Source organism: Coloeus monedula (assembly GCF_965178545.1).
Source record: "Coloeus monedula genome assembly, contig: HAP1_SCAFFOLD_260, whole genome shotgun sequence".
Classification (NCBI taxonomy): domain Eukaryota; kingdom Metazoa; phylum Chordata; class Aves; order Passeriformes; family Corvidae; genus Coloeus; species Coloeus monedula.
In genome coordinates this window covers 9,061-18,120 of record NW_028120674.1, presented here as the reverse complement: position 1 = coordinate 18,120, position 9,060 = coordinate 9,061, and positions in this window count along the sequence as shown.

Here is a 9,060-nt window from a genome sequence, read left to right as displayed (position 1 = left end):
GGAGGGGGGGTAGGGCCAGCGCGCCCGCGCATGCGCAGTGGGGTGGGGGGGGCCCAGCCTGGGGGTGCCTTTTGTTCTGGTCCTCCGTGGGGCTGCCTTGAGAGCGGAATCAAGGTTGGAAAAGACCTCGGAGATCACTGAGTGCCACCAGCAGCAGCACGGCCAGCGCTGACCACGTCCGCCCATGCCACAGCCACAGGTGTTGGAGCACTCCCAGGGGTGGGCACTCCAAACCTCCCTGGGCAGCTGTGCCAAGGCCTGAGCGCCCTTTCCATGGAGGAATTTCCCCAATATCCACCCTGAGCCACCCCTGGCCCAGCCTGAGGCCGTTCCCTCTCCTCCTGTCCCTGTTCCCTGGGAGCAGAACCCGACCCCCCCGGCTGCCCCCTCCTGTCAGGGACTTGTGCAGAGCCACAAGGTCCCGCCTGAGCCTCCTTTGCTCCGGGCTGTGCCCCTTTCCCAGCTCTCTCAGGAACTCTCCAGCCCCTTGCCAGCTCTGTTCCGTTGCCTGGACTCGCTCCAGCCCCTCCGTGTCCCTCTTGTCCCAGAGGTGCTGCCAGCACTGCAGGTGCCCCAGCAGTGCCAGCACAGGGACGGGCCCAGCGCACCCGCGCATGTGCAGTGGGGAGGGGGGGGGGGGCCCAGCGCGCCCGCGCATGCGCAGTGGTGTGGGGGGGGGTCGGCCATCGCCCCCGCGCATGCGCAGTGGGGTGGGGGGACGGCCGGCGCGCCCGCGCATGCGCAGTGGGGGTGGGGGGCCGTCCAGCTCTCCCGCGCATGCGCAGTGGGGTGGGGGGCCGGCCAGCGCACCCGCGCATGCGCAGTGGGGGGTGGGGGGGGCCCAGCGCGCCCGCGCATGCGCAGTGGGGTGTGGGGGGCCCGTCCGGCTCTCCCGCGCATGCGCAGTGGGGTGAAGGTAGGGCCAGCGCCCCCGCGCATGCGCAGTGGTGTGGGGGGGGGGGGCCAGCGCACCCGCGCATGCGCAGAGGGGGTGTGGGAGGCCGTCCAGCTCTCCCGCGCATGCGCAGTGGGGTGGGGGGCCGGCCGGCGCGCCCGCGCATGCGCAGTGGCGGTGGGGGGCCGTCCAGCTCTCCCGCGCATGCGCAGTGGGGTGGGGGGCCGGCCGGCGCGCCCGCGCATGCGCAGTGGGGGTGGGGGGGCCGGCCAGCGCGCCCGCGCATGCGCAGTGGGAGGGGGGGTAGGGCCAGCGCGCCCGCGCATGCGCAGTGGGGTGGGGGGGGCCCAGCCTGGGGGTGCCTTTTGTTCTGGTCCTCCGTGGGGCTGCCTTGAGAGCGGAATCAAGGTTGGAAAAGACCTCGGAGATCACTGAGTGCCACCAGCAGCAGCACGGCCAGCGCTGACCACGTCCGCCCATGCCACAGCCACAGGTGTTGGAGCACTCCCAGGGGTGGGCACTCCAAACCTCCCTGGGCAGCTGTGCCAAGGCCTGAGCGCCCTTTCCATGGAGGAATTTCCCCAATATCCACCCTGAGCCTCCCCTGACCCAGCCTGAGGCCGTTCCCTCTCCTCCTGTCCCTGTTCCCTGGGAGCAGAACCCGACCCCCCCGGCTGCCCCCTCCTGTCAGGGACTTGTGCAGAGCCACAAGGTCCCGCCTGAGCCTCCTTTGCTCCGGGCTGTGCCCCTTTCCCAGCTCTCTCAGGAACTCTCCAGCCCCTTGCCAGCTCCGTTCCCTTGCCTGGACTCGCTCCAGCCCCTCCGTGTCCCTCTTGTCCCAGAGGTGCTGCCAGCACTGCAGGTGCCCCAGCAGTGCCAGCACAGGGACGGGCCCAGCGCACCCGCGCATGCGCAGTGGGGAGGGGGGGGGCCCAGCGCGCCCGCGCATGCGCAGTGGTGTGGGGGGGGGGCCAGCGGGCCCGCGCATGCGCAGAGGGGGTGGGGGGGGCCGTCCAGCTCTCCCGCGCATGCGCAGTGGGGTGGGGGTAGGGCCAGCGCACCCGCGCATGCGCAGTGGGGGGTGGGGGGGGCCCAGCGCGCCCGCGCATGCGCAGTGGTGTGTGGGGGGGGGGTCGGCCATCGCCCCCGCGCATGCGCAGTGGGGTGGGGGGCCGGCCGGCGCGCCCGCGCATGCGCAGTGGGGGTGGGGGGGGCCGTCCAGCTCTCCCGCGCATGCGCAGTGGGGTGGGGGGCCGGCCAGCGCCCCCGCGCATGCGCAGTGGGGTGGGGGGCCGGCCAGCGCGCCCGCGCATGCGCAGTGGGAGGGGGGGTAGGGCCAGCGCGCCCGCGCATGCGCAGTGGGGTGGGGGGGGCCCAGCCTGGGGGTGCCTTTTGTTCTGGTCCTCCGTGGGGCTGCCTTGAGAGCGGAATCAAGGTTGGAAAAGACCTCGGAGATCACTGAGTGCCACCAGCAGCAGCACGGCCAGCGCTGACCACGTCCGCCCATGCCACAGCCACAGGTGTTGGAGCACTCCCAGGGGTGGGCACTCCAAACCTCCCTGGGCAGCTGTGCCAAGGCCTGAGCGCCCTTTCCATGGAGGAATTTCCCCAATATCCACCCTGAGCCTCCCCTGACCCAGCCTGAGGCCGTTCCCTCTCCTCCTGTCCCTGTTCCCTGGGAGCAGAACCCGACCCCCCCGGCTGCCCCCTCCTGTCAGGGACTTGTGCAGAGCCACAAGGTCCCGCCTGAGACTCCTTTGCTCCGGGCTGTGCCCCTTTCCCAGCTCTCTCAGGAACTCTCCAGCCCCTTGCCAGCTCCGTTCCCTTGCCTGGACTCGCTCCAGCCCCTCCGTGTCCCTCTTGTCCCAGAGGTGCTGCCAGCACTGCAGGTGCCCCAGCAGTGCCAGCACAGGGACGGGCCCAGCGCACCCGCGCATGCGCAGTGGGGAGGGGGGGGGCCCAGCGCGCCCGCGCATGCGCAGTGGTGTGGGGGGGGGGGGGCCAGCGCGCCCGCGCATGCGCAGTGGGAGGGGGGCCGTCCAGCGCGCCCGCGCATGCGCAGTGGTGTGGGGGGGGGGGGCCAGCGCGCCCGCGCATGCGCAGAGGGGGTTGGGGGGGCCGTCCAGCTCTCCCGCGCATGCGCAGTGGGGTGGGGGTAGGGCCAGCGCACCCGCGCATGCGCAGTGGGGTGTGGGGGGGGCCCAGCGCGCCCGCGCATGCGCAGTGGTGTGTGGGGGGGTCGGCCATCGCCCCCGCGCATGCGCAGTGGGGTGGGGGGACGGCCGGCGCGCCCGCGCATGCGCAGTGGGGTGGGGGCGGCCCGTCCAGCTCTCCCGCGCATGCGCAGTGTGGTGGGGGTAGGGCAAGCGCCCCCGCGCATGCGCAGTGGGGTGGGGGGGGGGGGGCCAGCGCGCCCGCGCATGCGCAGTGGGGGTGGGGGTGGGGCCGTCCAGCTCTCCCGCGCATGCGCAGTGGGGTGGGGGGCCGGCCAGCGCGCCCGCGCATGCGCAGTGGGAGGGGGGGTAGGGCCAGCGCGCCCGCGCATGCGCAGTGGGGTGGGGGGGGCCCAGCCTGGGGGTGCCTTTTGTTCTGGTCCTCCGTGGGGCTGCCTTGAGAGCGGAATCAAGGTTGGAAAAGACCTCGGAGATCACTGAGTGCCACCAGCAGCAGCACGGCCAGCGCTGACCACGTCCGCCCATGCCACAGCCACAGGTGTTGGGGCACTCCCAGGGGTGGGCACTCCAAACCTCCCTGGGCAGCTGTGCCAAGGCCTGAGCGCCCTTTCCATGGAGGAATTTCCCCAATATCCACCCTGAGCCTCCCCTGGCCCAGCCTGAGGCCGTTCCCTCTCCTCCTGTCCCTGTTCCCTGGGAGCAGAACCCGACCCCCCCGGCTGCCCCGTCCTGTCAGGGACTTGTGCAGAGCCACAAGGTCCCGCCTGAGCCTCCTTTGCTGCAGGCTGTGCCCCTTTCCCAGCTCTCTCAGGAACTCTCCAGCCCCTTCCCAGCTCCGTTCCGTTGCCTGGACTCGCTCCAGCCCCTCCGTGTCCCTCTTGTCCCAGAGGTGCTGCCAGCACTGCAGGTGCCCCAGCAGTGCCAGCACAGGGACGGGCCCAGCGCACCCGCGCATGCGCAGTGGGGAGGGGGGGGGCCCAGCGCGCCCGCGCATGCGCAGTGGTGTGGGGGAGGCCAGCTCTCCCGCGCATGCGCAGTGGGGGTGGGGGGGGCCGTCCAGCTCTCCCGCGCATGCGCAGTGGGGGTGGGGGTAGGGCCAGCGCACCCGCGCATGCGCAGTGGGGGGTGGGGGGAGCCCAGCGCGCCCGCGCATGCGCAGTGGGGTGGGGGGGGGTCGGCCGGCTCTCCCGCGCATGCGCAGTCGGGTGGGGGGCCGGCCAGCGCGCCCGCGCATGCGCAGTGGGAGGGGGGGTAGGGCCAGCGCCCCCGCGCATGCGCAGTGGGGGTGGGGGGGCCGGCCGGCGCGCCCGCGCATGCGGAGTGGGGGTGGGGGGGCCGTCCAGCTCTCCCGCGCATGCGCAGTGGGGTGGGGGTAGGGCCAGCGCCCCCGCGCATGCGCAGTGGGGTGGGGGGCCGGCCAGCGCGCCCGCGCATGCGCAGTGGGGTGGGGGGGTAGGGCCAGCGCGCCCGCGCATGCGCAGTGGGGTGGGAGTAGCCCAGCCTGGGGGTGCCTTTTGTTCTGGTCCTCCGTGGGGCTGCCTTGAGAGCGGAATCAAGGTTGGAAAAGACCTCGGAGATCACTGAGTGCAACCAGCACCAGCACGGCCAGCGCTGCCCACGTCCGTCCATGCCACAGCCACAGGTGTTGGAGCACTCCCAGGGGTGGGCACTCCAAACCTCCCTGGGCAGCTGTGCCAAGGTCTGAGCGCCCTTTCCATGGAGGAATTTCCCCAGTATCCACCCTGAGCCTCCCCTGGCCCAGCCTGAGGCCGTTCCCTCTCCTCCTGTCCCTGTTCCCTGGGAGCAGAGCCCGACCCCCCCGGCTGCCCCCTCCTGTCAGGGACTTGTGCAGAGCCACAAGGTCCCGCCTGAGCCTCCTTTGCTCCGGGCTGTGCCCCTTTCCCAGCTCTCTCAGGAACTCTCCAGCCCCTTGCCAGCTCCGTTCCCTTGCCTGGACTCGCTCCAGCCCCTCCGTGTCCCTCTTGTCCCAGAGGTGCTGCCAGCACTGCAGGTGCCCCAGCAGTGCCAGCACAGGGACGGGCCCAGCGCACCCGCGCATGCGCAGTGGGGAGGGGGGGGGCCCAGAGCGCCCGCGCATGCGCAGTGGTGTGGGGGGGGGCCAGCGCGCCCGCGCATGCGCAGAGGGGGTGGGGGGGGCCGTCCAGCTCTCCCGCGCATGCGCAGTGGGGTGGGGGTAGGGCCAGCGCACCCGCGCATGCGCAGTGGGGGGTGGGGGGGGCCCAGCGCGCCCGCGCATGCGCAGTGGTGTGGGGGGGGTCGGCCATCGCCCCCGCGCATGCGCAGTGGGGTGGGGGGCCGGCCGGCGCGCCCGCGCATGCGCAGTGGGAGGGGGGGTAGGGCCAGCGCGCCCGCGCATGCGCAGTGGGGTGGGGGGGGCCCAGCCTGGGGGTGCCTTTTGTTCTGGTCCTCCGTGGGGCTGCCTTGAGAGCGGAATCAAGGTTGGAGAAGACCTCGGAGATCACTGAGTGCCACCAGCAGCAGCACGGCCAGCGCTGACCACGTCCGCCCATGCCACAGCCACAGGTGTTGGAGCACTCCCAGGGGTGGGCACTCCAAACCTCCCTGGGCAGCTGTGCCAAGGCCTGAGCGCCCTTTCCATGGAGGAATTTCCCCAATATCCACCCTGAGCCTCCCCTGACCCAGCCTGAGGCCGTTCCCTCTCCTCCTGTCCCTGTTCCCTGGGAGCAGAACCCGACCCCCCCGGCTGCCCCCTCCTGTCAGGGACTTGTGCAGAGCCACAAGGTCCCGCCTGAGCCTCCTTTGCTCCGGGCTGTGCCCCTTTCCCAGCTCTCTCAGGAACTCTCCAGCCCCTTGCCAGCTCCGTTCCCTTGCCTGGACTCGCTCCAGCCCCTCCGTGTCCCTCTTGTCCCAGAGGTGCTGCCAGCACTGCAGGTGCCCCAGCAGTGCCAGCACAGGGACGGGCCCAGCGCACCCGCGCATGCGCAGTGGGGAGGGGGGGGGCCCAGCGCGCCCGCGCATGCGCAGTGGTGTGGGGGGGGGGGGCCAGCGCGCCCGCGCATGCGCAGAGGGGGTGGGGGGGGCCGTCCAGCTCTCCCGCGCATGCGCAGTGGGGTGGGGGTAGGGCCAGCGCACCCGCGCATGCGCAGTGGGGGGTGGGGGGGGCCCAGCGCGCCCGCGCATGCGCAGTGGGAGGGGGGGTAGGGCCAGCGCGCCCGCGCATGCGCAGTGGGGTGGGGGGGGCCCAGCCTGGGGGTGCCTTTTGTTCTGGTCCTCCGTGGGGCTGCCTTGAGAGCGGAATCAAGGTTGGAAAAGACCTCGGAGATCACTGAGTGCCACCAGCAGCAGCACGGCCAGCGCTGACCACGTCCGCCCATGCCACAGCCACAGGTGTTGGAGCACTCCCAGGGGTGGGCACTCCAAACCTCCCTGGGCAGCTGTGCCAAGGCCTGAGCGCCCTTTCCATGGAGGAATTTCCCCAATATCCACCCTGAGCCTCCCCTGGCCCAGCCTGAGGCCGTTCCCTCTCCTCCTGTCCCTGTTCCCTGGGAGCAGAACCCGACCCCCCCGGCTGCCCCCTCCTGTCAGGGACTTGTGCAGAGCCACAAGGTCCCGCCTGAGCCTCCTTTGCTCCGGGCTGTGCCCCTTTCCCAGCTCTCTCAGGAACTCTCCAGCCCCTTGCCAGCTCCGTTCCCTTGCCTGGACTGGCTCCAGCCCCTCCGTGTCCCTCTTGTCCCAGAGGTGCTGCCAGCACTGCAGGTGCCCCAGCAGGCCATCACAGGGACGGGCCCAGCGCACCCGCGCATGTGCAGTGGTGTGGGGGGGGGTCGGCCATCGCCCCCGCGCATGCGCAGTGGGGTGGGGGGACGGCCGACGCGCCCGCGCATGCGCAGTGGTGTGGGGGGGGGGGGCCAGGGCGCCCGCGCATGCGCAGTGGGGGTGGGGGGGGGCCGTCCAGCTCTCCCGCGCATGCGCAGTGGGGTGGGGGGCCGGCCAGCGCACCCGCGCATGCGCAGTGGGGGGTGGGGGGGGGCCCAGCGCGCCCGCGCATGCGCAGTGGTGTGCGGGGGCGCCCAGCCTGGGGGTGCCTTTTGTTCTGGTCCTCCGTGGGGCTGCCTTGAGAGCGGAATCAAGGTTGGAAAAGACCTCGGAGATCACTGAGTGCAACCAGCACCAGCACGGCCAGCGCTGCCCACGTCCGTCCCTGCCACAGCCACAGGTGTTGGAGCACTCCCAGGGGTGGGCACTCCAAACCTCCCTGGGCAGCTGTGCCAAGGCCTGAGCGCCCTTTCCATGGAGGAATTTCCCCAATATCCACCCTGAGCCTCCCCTGGCCCAGCCTGAGGCCGTTCCCTCTCCTCCTGTCCCTGTTCCCTGGGAGCAGAACCCGACCCCCCCGGCTGCCCCCTCCTGTCAGGGACTTGTGCAGAGCCACAAGGTCCCGCCTGAGCCTCCTTTGCTCCGGGCTGTGCCCCTTTCCCAGCTCTCTCAGGAACTCTCCAGCCCCTTGCCAGCTCCGTTCCCTTGCCTGGACTCGCTCCAGCCCCTCCGTGTCCCTCTTGTCCCAGAGGTGCTGCCAGCACTGAAGGTGCACCAGCAGTGCCAGCACAGGGACGGGCCCAGCGCGCCCGCGCATGCGCAGTGGGGGTGGGGGGGCCGTCCAGCTCTCCCGCGCATGCGCAGTGGTGTGGGGGTAGGGCCAGCGCGCCCGCGCATGCGCAGTGGGAGGGGGGCCGGCCAGCGCGCCCGCGCATGTGCAGTGGTGTGGGGGGGGGGGGGGCCAGCGCGCCCGCGCATGCGCAGAGGGGGTTGGGGGGGGCCGTCCAGCTCTCCCGCGCATGCGCAGTGGGGTGGGGGTAGGGCCAGGGCACACGCGCATGCGCAGTGGGGTGTGGGGGGGGCCCAGCTCTCCCGCGCATGCGCAGTGGTGTGGGGGGGTGGTCGGCCATCGCCCCCGCGCATGCGCAGTGGGGGTGGGGGGGCCGTCCAGCTCTCCCGCGCATGCGCAGTGGGGTGGGGGGCCGGCCAGGGCCCCCGCGCTTGCGCAGTGGGGTGGGGGGCCGGCCAGGGCGCCCGCGCATGCGCAGTGGGAGGGGGGGTAGGGCCAGCGCACCCGCGCTTGCGCAGTGGGGGGTGGGGGGGGTCGGCCTGGGGGTGCCTTTTGTTCTGGTCCTCCGTGGGGCTGCCTTGAGAGCGGAATCAAGGTTGGAAAAGACCTCGGAGATCACTGAGTGCCACCAGCAGCAGCACGGCCAGCGCTGACCACGTCCGACCATGCCACAGCCACAGGTGTTGGAGCACTCCCAGGGGTGGGCACTCCAAACCTCCCTGGGCAGCTGTGCCAAGGCCTGAGCGCCCTTTCCATGGAGGAATTTCCCCAATATCCACCCTGAGCCTCCCCTGGCCCAGCCTGAGGCCGTTCCCTCTCCTCCTGTCCCTGTTCCCTGGGAGCAGAACCCGACCCCCCCGGCTGCCCCCTCCTCTCAGGGACTTGTGCAGAGCCACAAGGTCCCGCCTGAGCCTCCTTTGCTCCGGGCTGTGCCCCTTTCCCAGCTCTCTCAGGAACTCTCCAGCCCCTTGCCAGCTCCGTTCCGTTGCCTGGACTCGCTCCAGCCCCTCCGTGTCCCTCTTGTCCCAGAGGTGCTGCCAGCACTGCAGGTGCCCCAGCAGTGCCAGCACAGGGACGGGCCCAGCGCACCCGCGCATGCGCAGTGGGGGGGGGGGGGGGGGGGGCCCAGCGCGCCCGCGCATGCGCAGTGGTGTGGGGGGGGTCGGCCATAGCCCCCGCGCATGCGCAGTGGGGTGGGGGGCCGGCCGGCGCGCCCGCGCATGCGCAGTGGGGGTGGGGGGGCCGTCCAGCTCTCCCGCGCATGCGCAGTGGGGTGGGGGGTAGGGCCAGCGCCCCCGCGCATGCGCAGTGGGGTGGGGGGCCGGCCAGCGCGCCCGCGCATGCGCAGTGGTTGGGGGGGTAGGGCCAGCGCGCCCGCGCATGCGCAGTGGGGTGGGGGGAGC